Below are 11,377 nucleotides of genomic sequence, written 5' to 3'. Positions count from 1 at the left end.
CCTACATTGTTCATCTCATATGCATACGTTGATACTGTACTCTATATCATCGACTGCATCCTTATGTAATACATGTATCACTAGCCACTTTAACTATGCCACTTGGTTTACATACTTATCTCATATGTATATACTGTACTCGATATCATCTACTGTATCTTGCCTATGCTGCTCTGTACCATCACTCATTCATATATCCTTATGTACATATTCTTTATCCCCTTACACTGTGTATAAGACAGTAGTTTTTTTTTTTTGGAATTGTTAGTTAGATTACTTGCTCGTTATTACTGCATTGTCGGAACTAGAAGCACAAGCATTTCGCTACACTCGCATTAACATCTGCTAACCATGTGTATGTGACAAATAAAATTTGATTTGATTTGATTTGATTTGATTTATCTTAGATCAACCTACATTCTAAATAAATAACATCATGCTATTAGGCCATTGTAAACAGCTTTGGCAATAATATATTTATAGCCATGGCAATAACAAATATTTGAATTGGAAAATAATGAGGCTCTAGTTGCTGTTCTCAGACCAGTCTAATTGCAGACATCAGTGACTGAACCCACACCAGACAGACTATATACACTGATCTGGAATCAGCCCCAGCACTGGCAATAATGCTCTCTTCTGGCCTTATGGGCACATTTGATGCTGATGTGTTTTGAATGGGAATTAGTTTTCCTCCCCCTGGAGATTCTCAACTCTCTAAACAAGAGCCAGCTGTACAAGGCTGTGATTGCATCTAATCTTCTCACTCATTTTACCAAATACCCAATAGCTGTGTCTTCTCTCAATCAACAACTAGGGGATTCATATGTGTGTTGGCAAAGGCTATACGGAGTGTGCCTGCACGTGGCATAAAAAACAAACGAGATATGTGTCCTCGAAGAGGGGGGAATTAATTTATATAAAAAAAATATATTTTTACAGAATGTGATACGTGATACGTGTGTGTGTGTGTGTGTGTGTGTGTGTGTGTGTGTGTGTGTGTGTGTGTGTGCGTGTGCGTGTGTGCGCGCCATAGAAAAAAGCTGAAGGATAAAGTGGTTACATAGGCTACAATTGTGTGTGTGAACAGCAGAGAGGGAGAATGAGCGTCTGTGAGAGAGTGGTCAGATAAAACAAAATGAAAAGACCGCGCGCACATTCTCGATATATTTTGCGTTCATGTGAAAGGCTCTCGCTTGGCGGGACAGCGCGCTGATTCAGCTGCAGTTTACTGTCGCTGAAAGATTCTCTCTTACAGTGAAAATATTGTGCTACATCTGCATACACTTAGCTCTTGTCCACACACACACCTCGTGTGGAGTGTATAAAAAGTAAAGAAGGGTGCCTGGGAGGGCTGTCAAATGTGTTGAAATGTTGGTTGGCTCACAAAGGCATAAAAACATTATCTAAACGTCATCAGCAGCCATAACGCACTCAGCAGCGCTATTGATCAACAAGGCCGCAAATTGGAAACGGACAGACTCAACTCACCCCGACGCTCTTTACTTGACATCATGACAAGACACTCCTTCCCCCGGGCCCCACCATACTCACATACCCGCGCGTGTCAGTGCGTTTGTTATTCAAAAACAAACGACAGGAATTCTCTGCTAATGTCTTCTAATACTTTCAACATTGTGATGGGTGAAATTGAGAAAATGAGAATGGACTCACTCACTGGAAGATGACTCATTTGATGTGAAGTGGATGGGAGGTCTTCTTGGTTTTCCCAACTGCGACCCAACGCAAAACATAGGCTATTTGAAACGTTTTTACTAGGCCTATATAGCGTTGATTCTGTAGACTCGTGGACGTCGCCTTATTATACAGGCAAACAAGTCAAACTGAGTAAGGTCGTTACAAATCCAACCGGCATCATAATATAATGATACAGTTAAATCCATCCGGTGAAAGTGTATATGGCGCGAGACACTGGGAAACGCCGCTCTCTCCTCCAAGCCTTTGGAGTTGCATGCAGCACCATGGAAACGACGGCCCTGCCTGCATCTCTCTCTCCTTATTTGTTCAGTATGTAGTACAAATTTCCCTGTGTAGCAGAGGTATAGGGATCACCGCCACGAACTGTGCCCAACCTCTTTGCCTTATGGAGTTCGTTACTGTGCCACCGAGTTCAGGCCTGACAGATCCAATAACCCTGCGCGATCGTTCAGGGAGAAATTGCTCGGAGCTATCTAAGCTGAAAAACACTCCTCGCCTCACCCCGCGTTTAAAGCTATGATCCTTATCGTAATTAATTCAATAAAACGGTAATGTGCTGCAAACCTTGGCCCCCTCAATCAGATGTGGACGGGGGGATAGAGGCTTTCAGGCCGAGACGGTTTCAGTGAGTTCAGTGTCTCACCTCCGCTATATGTAACAAGGAGTAGACTGGAGTTTAGACAGCGATTGGTAGTCTATGTCTGCACCCGCGCAAGTAAAGAGGCTTAATCGAATTTGCTTCAGACTTTAAAAAATATACTTTCAGGGGTTTGTGTTAATAACCTAATAAAAATAGAAAGGGAGAAAGTCGAGCCAAGGTCAACAGTCAATGGAGTCCATTTTTAATTTGGAGAACTAGAAACGGCTTTGTGTAATAAATGCCTACCATCCTGCGGATGCACACGGTGGCTTCCAGCGGTGGTAGAACATCAGAGGGGTATTATGTCGACGTAATTGCTGCAACAACTGTTAAAGGGACCCGGGGACGGATAAATGTCTTAATGCAAATAAACGATTTAGCCTTTAATATAGCCTACCCAATGGAAAGGATGAACCTAGAAACATCGAATGAGAGACAATTAATTAGCTGAAAATGCTATAATATTAGGCTACACTTACTGCATGCACATGATGCGTGTGCGTAAACTTGTAACCTTGTGCGTAAAGTGGAATGCTTATTTTTAGGCGTAGACTAACTGTTGGTTTGAAAACAAACACACATTTAAAATATGTGTTACCCTTAGTTAGTTACTTTAAAATCTGAGCTAAAGCATGTAGCTACGGCCTGGGTGAACTCTTTACTCGCAACGCTAGCTAACGTTCCAACGGAACCAAGTCAACCTCTCGTCCCCTCAACTCTGGACCTCTAAGCAGTTCCACTGCATCTTTTCATTGTTCCCCTCTAGTCGGGGACTGATTTAGACATGGGACACCAGGTGGGTGCAATTAATTATCAGGTAGAACAGAAAACCAGCAAGCTCCGGAGCTCGTAGGGTTTAAATTTGAATAGCCTAACCCTGCGTCTAGTTTTTGGTGTTGGAAATACGTTTTTTGAAATTCCGCTATGCGATTAACAAGTAATGGAATCGCAGTGACCATTGCATTTACCCACTAGCCAATGCGCATTACCTGAAATAATATCACTATTATCATTGAAAACACTGACCATGTCAACAAAACGATGTAGGGTGATTGGTGGAAACGCGACCCGGATTAATACTGTGTATTATTTTTCGTGAACCCTAATTAATTCTACAGGTTTCTTGATTAAAATGCTGATTGTTTTAGAAAGAGTGAAGGTTTTCTCTGGCACCATATTCAGACCCTGAGCCATGGTGTGTGTGTGTGTGTGTGTGTGAGTGTGTGAGCGAGCGAGCGAGAGGGTGGTGTATTATGACATACTTATGAATATAAAACAAATATAACTAAAGGCTATCACGCAATGGATTGACCACTTTGTCAAATAAGAAACATTGTAAGGTCCTAAATCCAATCATTGTGATAAGGAGCGCTCGTGCGCCACAAGGATACAGCGCTCAGACTCATCTCCCATTATAGCACAGTCATATTCATCGAAAACGGAGGGGGAAGGGGGCGGGTGGCTGCTTATTGGCACGGATATAAATATTATATTATATATTTTGCAGGGAGATAAAGAAACTTCTCTGGATCTCTAAGAATAAAACATTGCTTTCTCTAGTGGACACATATTCAAATTGAAATCCTCCCTATCTCTTGTTTCACGTTCAGTATATAGAGAATGGGGTCTTCCCAATTTGACGTATTGTAAACATTGTTAAAAGAGTGTGGAAATGTTATGTTATGTGAGGAATTGCGCATTCAAATCAGGTGGCTATTGACTATTCTCTTTAACAGTCACCAGTGGTCACAGCATGGGTAGAGGGAGAAGGGGGTGGGGGATATTTGACCAACGTTTGCACCCGCCCCCCTCGAGTCCCTGCTCGGATTGATTAAATTGGATCAAGATGACAACAATAATTGGTCCAAGCTGCGGTCGGCGCGTAGACCCAATGATCCATATCTAACTCCTTTTGTTGTTAGTGTCCCTTTTCCCGCGCTGGGCTCCATTTGGAATTGTTTACTTTGGCTCTGTCACAAGCGTTTTAGCGCAATCCCCGCAGAAAACAGCGGCGCACTGACATCATGAGAGCGACGGAAAGGTTACATTTTTCACAGATGTTTGGGAAATGATCGGCTTTCTCTTTTTATGGCCACTATTTCATCGTTCTCATATTCTCAGGAGAATGGATGAGGCATTCTGTGTGAGGATTTCTCTTCTTAGGTCAATATTGATGAGAAGTGTTCAGAAATATATTTTATAGTTGGTTAATGGAGGGAACTACAGATTTACACTATATTAAAAATATTGCTGTCCTTTGGTCTCATATGGAAATTAATTAAAAATAATTCAATTGAAACTCCACTATTGAAAAAAGCCTAGTTCACATTGAAAAGCCTAATTATGCATGTTTGAAAGTGTTGACCCAGAGTTTAAATATTAAATTCCTTCTAAATTAGTGATTTGTTTTCCATGCACTTGGCCAACCTACATGTTTTAGTTTGTAAAGATTTTTTAAGATTGGGACTGAGACATGTGGATATAAAAACATAATCAGAAACTATATACACCTCGATATTCCAGAGAGTGTCTTGTCATTGCCAACTAAATAGGTTGACATGTTTGTTTTGGTTCTAGAATCCGGACAACTGGAATCTACTTTCACCTTTCAGGTCGTTGATTTGTCCCAGCGCGACGCGTCACCTTGACATCGCCTCGCTCCCAATCCACTCTAGAAACGCGAAAAAACGCATCAAGACAGTAGCCTATAGGCCTAAATACTATGCCTAGTTGATTTATTAATTTCCAGAACGTATGTTGCCCAGCATTTCAGTTTTCTACTACTGTAAATGCAAGGCATTACATTACAGGTGGCGCACGGGGCATTGGGAATAATTAAATCAAGTAAATAGTGCGGTTATCTTATCACAGGTCGCGATCAGAAGCATCTCCTCTTTCCCCAGCTTTGCCGATGCATTCAATTACGCGCGCATTATCTAATGCCCTGTATCCGAGCCCTTGTGATCCCGCTGCGCTGGGAGACGCGGAAAAACACTGACTGTCACATCCGTTTGAACGAAAGCCGTGTGGATCTCGTCTCTTCGTCACCAAGGCTACTAATCACATTTCCATCCAGTAAGGCGCATGCAGGATTTCCTGATCAAAAGCTCGGACTTGGCCCCGCTGCCCGCCCCATTAGCTAACATGTTTTATATGCGCTGGGGTCAGGCCCAGTGCAAGTCCCAGGAAGAAACATTATACCTGCCTTTTGAGCAGTCTGGAGGTAGGATCTGGGAAGAAACAATGGCTATCCCAGGAGGGGCAGGGACTATATTTCACATCAGAATAGAAGATGATAACAATGGAAAAATATTAATCCAATATCATTTTTAACATTTCATCAATGGACAGAACTTTATGGACCTTATCTACCATGCTATTCAACCAGTATTTTGTGCTGTGTAAAACTGTATAACCATTAGACACATACAGTATATTCCATGATAGTAGCCCTAAAAATGCCTACATTTCTGATGATTTGTTATTAATGAACCAAATGGGAGGGGGGCAACTTTAAATCAATCATACAGAGTTACAGTAATGTAGTCACCGTGGAGCCAATGGTGCGGTCCAATGTTTATTTACCAGGGGTTGACCTTTGATCCCAGCCTATGCCTGCCAGATTGTAAGGTATTAGTCATGGTAACTCAAAGTGTGTGTGCTAGCCTATGAGTATGTGTGTAAACCCTGGCTTGGGCTGGATTGCTTTCAACAGCAGCCAAGGCCAGGGCCTCACTAAATCATTAGATGATGGGAATCACAGGAGGTGTAGACAATGGAGATGGAATTATCAACAGATTAAAACTGCAAAAAACGACTACATCAATAACATGAAATAAAGACTGACAATGTTCACCAAGGCTAGTCCAGTAGTGTAGCCAGAAATACATTAGTGGGTGGGCCTGCAGACCTTTGGGTATGGGGGGGGGGCAGCCAACTTCCTGCAATACTACACATTTTGCCATTGGGAAAAGATAAACATTTGTCGTTTTATAGCTAATTTCAGGCTATTCTACACATTTTGCCATGAGACTAAGAGAAAATGTAGCATTTGTAAAGCTAAATAAAGCTCAAATATATGTGTTGACTATTATAAAGGCACTGGATTATGAGCTGTCTTTTTTTTTCTAAATGAACAAATGAAATAGGCAGTGGCATGGTGCTTATAGCCATAGGAAGCACATTGACAGATGCCTCAATGAGGTCATATTTGTGACTTATTGGGGGTGTGGCTTTCAATTAGTTATTTTTTGCAACCCTTCCCATGAGAGTGAATATCATTCCAGTAATCTCAAATCAAATCAAATGTTATTGGTCACATGCACATGGCTAGCAAATGTTATTGTGAGTGTAGTGAAATGCTTGTACGTCTAGTTCCGACATTGCAGAAATATCTAACAAGTAATCTAACAATTACACAACAACTACCTTATACACACACATCTAAGTAAAGGAATGGAATAAGAATATATAAATATAAATATATGGGTGAGCAATGGCAGAGCGGCATAGGCAAGATGTAATAGATGGTATAAAATACGGTATATTCACATGAGATGAGTAATGCAAGACATGTAAACATGAATAAAGTGGCATTATTAAAGTGACTAGTGATCCATCTGAATGTCATTCCAGTACACTGCTTTCTATGAATTCTATATGATAGTGTTTGCATGTTTAGGTAAAAAGACAAATAATCTGATTAGGTGGGCCTCGCTGCCCAGTGGGCTAGTCACTAATAGAGACACATTGAGAGCAGACTCAGAAACTCCCTGTGTGTGTATGTATGTGCTACATTTCTAGTATGTGTGATCAGAAACAGAATTGAAAGGCAGGGATGATAAGGTACCAGAAGGTAAGAAGAGAGGTACAGGACTACTTTACTCCAAACAGATGTAATGGTATTGGAGAGGGGTACAGGACTACTGTGACAGTGTCTCCTGACCCCTCCTGTCTCAGCCTCCAGTATTTATGCTGCAGTAGTTTATGTGTCGGGGGGCTGGGGTCAGTTTGTTATATCTGGAGTACTTCTCCTGTCCTATTCGGTGTCCTGTGTGAATCTAAGTGTGCGTTCTCTAATTCTCTCCTTCTCTCTTTCTTTCTCTCTCTCGGAGGACCCGAGCCCTAGGACCTGAGCTCCAGGACTACCTGACATGATGACTCCTTGCTGTCCCCAGTCCACCTGGCCATGCTGCTGTTCCAGTTTCAACTGACCTGAGCCCTAGGACCATGCCCCAGGACTACCTGACATGATGACTCCTTGCTGTCCCCAGTCCACCTGGCCATGCTGCTGCTCCAGTTTCAACTTCCACCTGAATGTGCTGCTGCTCCAGTTTCAACTGTTCTGCCTTATTATTATTTGACCATGCTGGTCATTTATGAACATTTGAACATCTTGGCCATGTTCTGTTATAATCTCCACCCGGCACAGCCAGAAGAGGACTGGCCACCCCACATAGCCTGGTTCCTCTCTAGGTTTCTTCCTAGGTTTTGGCCTTTCTAGGGAGTTTTTCCTAGCCACCGTGCTTCTACACCTGCATTGCTTGCTGTTTGGGGTTTTAGGCTGGGTTTCTGTACAGCACTTTGAGATATCAGCTGATGTACGAAGGGCTATATAAATAAATTTGATTTGATTTGATTTGATTTGATTTGACTACTTTACTCCAAACAGATGTAATGGTATTGGAGAGGGGTACAGGACTACTTTACTCCAAACAGATGTAATGGTATTGGAGAGGGGTACAGGACTACTTTACTCCAAACAGATGTAACTGCATTGGAGAGGGGTACAGGCCTACTTTACTCCAAACAGATGTAACTGCATTGGAGAGGGGTACAGGCCTACTTTACTCCAAACAGATGTAACTGCATTGGAGAGGGGTACAGGCCTACTTTACTCCAAACAGATGTAACAGCATTGGAGAGGGGTACAGGCCTACTTTACTCCAAACAGATGTAACTGCATTGGAGAGGGGTACAGGACTACTTTACTCCAAACAGATGTAATGGTATTGGAGAGGGGTACAGGACTACTTTACTCCAAACAGATGTAACTGCATTGGAGAGGGGTACAGGACTACTTTACTCCAAACAGATGTAACAGCATTGGAGAGGGGTACAGGACTACTTTACTCCAAACAGATGTAATGGTATTGGAGAGGGGTACAGGACTACTTTACTCCAAACAGATGTAACAGCATTGGAGAGGGGTACAGGACTACTTTACTCCAAACAGATGTAACAGCATTGGAGAGGGGTACAGGCCTACTTTACTCCAAACAGATGTAATGGTATTGGAAAGGGGTACAGACCTACTTTACTCCAAACAGATGTAACGTATTGGAGAGGGGGGTTTCTCCAGGCTGAGAATAGGTGCTCATGGCCAAAGGGTCAGGGAGTTGTTCTTTACTATTGGCAGATGTGTCGGTACCTACACTGTACTGAAACACTTCCTCTGTTTTGAAACCTCTCTCCACATGTACGTATGAGCTCTGAGCAGTGCAGCCCCAACTGTTGAGGGTGATAACATTACTAATATCCGCTACACTACTCTCTGAAGGGGGAGGGAGGGAGGGAGGGAGGGAGGGAGGGAGGGAGGGAAAAAGGGAGGGAGGGAGTAAAAAATATACGTGAGAAATAAAGAGAGAGCATGAGTGACTGATAAAGGCAGAGAGAAAATAGAGTCAGAGAGATGGAGACGGTGAGAGAAAAGGAGAGTATCATGAGAGAGAGAGAGATAGGGAGGAAGAGTGAGTGAGAGAGAGAGAGAGAGATAAAAGAGAGTATCATGAGAGATAGATAGGGAGGAAGAGTGAGTGAGAGAGAGAGAGAGAGAGATAAAAGAGAGTATCATGAGAGAGTGAGCAGAGTTAAGCAGTCAGTGAGGGTTAGGCTGATTCTATTTCACTTAATGTAACCAGGAAGTGCGGTGGAGCCCCAGTGTTGGCCGCACACGGCCCTTTAGTGTAAATAGCCGTCACAGCCCTGACACTCCGGCACATGTGAACATGCCGTAGTAGTGTTATATGACTCTATCTAACCAAACAGCGCACAGACACATAAATTCCTGCTGCACCTTTTATCCCATCACCCCAGAGAGAGAGAGAGAGAGAGAGAGAGAGAGATAAAGGGAGAGAGAGAGAGTGCCTCACCAAGGAAACATTTTCTTTGCACGCAGAGAAATAAAATGACCAGAAAGAGACACATGCTTTACAAGGAGAAAGGAAAAGGGGACAGAGGGAGAAGGCAAGAGAGAGGAGAGATCTCCTGGAGTGAAGAGTTTGTGATCTCTTCAAAAATGTATGTATTGAACTCTATATTGAGTTCAATGGTCTCCTGGGGGCCGGCCGCGCCATGACCTGATTGGCTGCAAGCCTAAGGTCTAGGCGCCTGATTGGCACTGGCATTTCACATTCTGACCCATTTTGACATGCTGTCTCATTGATGTGGCTGTATCACATTATGGTTGATGTTTTCCGTACGTTGAAACAACATGAAATGTGCAAAAACAACCATACTATACCGTTTATCTCAAAACCTCTCTTCAGAAAACTATGTGTCTCCTTGTTCACAAAATGTTCCTTTTTAATGACCTTTTGCACTGCAGTTGGATGGGGTCGGTCCACTTGGACAGGCAGTGGGGTGAGTGAACCATAGTCTGACTGTGGTGGAGTTGTGTTTGGTCTGGTTATGTTTTTAGTAGCAGTCTATATCTACATGACCACTCATACTGCACTTACTGCCGTCACTCATCGACCACGTCACATGTGTCAGCTTGGACCGGCAGCCCTGGCAGCGTGCGGCCCATTCCACCACAGGGTAAAACAACACGCCACATCCTCCTATTGTGCCCGCCTTATACCCACCTTCCGCCTTTGTCCTGTCTCTCACCCAGGTCGTTTGTGGAGGTCTCTCACTCAGGGCATATGTGGAGGTCTCTCACCCAGGTCGTTTGTGGAGGTCTCTCACCCAGGGCATATGTGGAGGTCTCTCACCCAGGGCATATGTGGAGGTCTCTCACCCAGGGCATATGTGGAGGTCTCTCACCCAGGGCACATGTGTAGGTCTCTCAACCAGGGCGTATGTGTAGGTGCTGTGCTGGTGGGTGCATGATTATGCATGGTCATGACCTGACCATGACCTGCCGAGGTGCAGAGGGGAACCGGATGAGTGTGCGCCTGCACGCACGCACACACACGCACACACACAGGGTTTTCCTTTAGGCCCCATGTAAATCAAATTGTGTGTGTGTGTGTGTGTGTGTGTGTGTGCTGTTTACTTCTCCTGTAATGGAGGCTTTTATGCACAGTGATCTAAAGGCTGAGGGTTGTAGGCACAGGATATAAACTGAGAATTGAAAGATGAGGTAAGAGCAGCTCTCCTAAGGCAAGATCCTCTAAGTCAGAGCTCATGGAAGATGCAAATGTTAGCCATACAAAAACAGACTTACGTACTGCCTATGAAGGATTTATGTATAGTTTATGAATGTTTTATGAAGTCTTTAAGTAGGTACTAATATAAATTGTTACTAAATAATGTGTTACCAATGTTTCTGACATAGCTTAAAGCTATAATACAGAAATAACCTTACCACATGAGACAATGTAGCCTGTTTGCCATTAGCTTCACATGCCACATTATTTGCAACATGTAACCATTATGACACTCTCCTGGTCAGTTATCACTGACACAGTCATTAATGTCAAATTCCTGAGTGGAAAAGTATGTTTTAAAACAGTAAAATAGCCTACAATACAACTGCATCACCTCTCATTTGGGTCCACCACCACCATAAACATATTTCCAAGAAGTGAGCTGCAGAGTAACTAGTGACTGACAAGTGACTGACCACCATTAATGTTTCAAACAATCTTTCAACATCAGATTTCAGACAGTGTGTGGTTCTAGAGGCGCCAAAGGACCTGCTTCTTTTTGTTTATCAAACTCACCGATCAGGAGTAGTGGCGTTGGTCATGCAAAATTCCAACTGATCCCACCCGGATCCACACCGAAGCCCTG

This window comes from Oncorhynchus tshawytscha, linkage group LG14 (assembly GCF_018296145.1).
Source record: "Oncorhynchus tshawytscha isolate Ot180627B linkage group LG14, Otsh_v2.0, whole genome shotgun sequence".
NCBI lineage: Eukaryota > Metazoa > Chordata > Actinopteri > Salmoniformes > Salmonidae > Oncorhynchus > Oncorhynchus tshawytscha.
The sequence above is the reverse complement of the archived record's forward strand: the minus strand, read 5'-3'. Positions refer to the sequence as shown.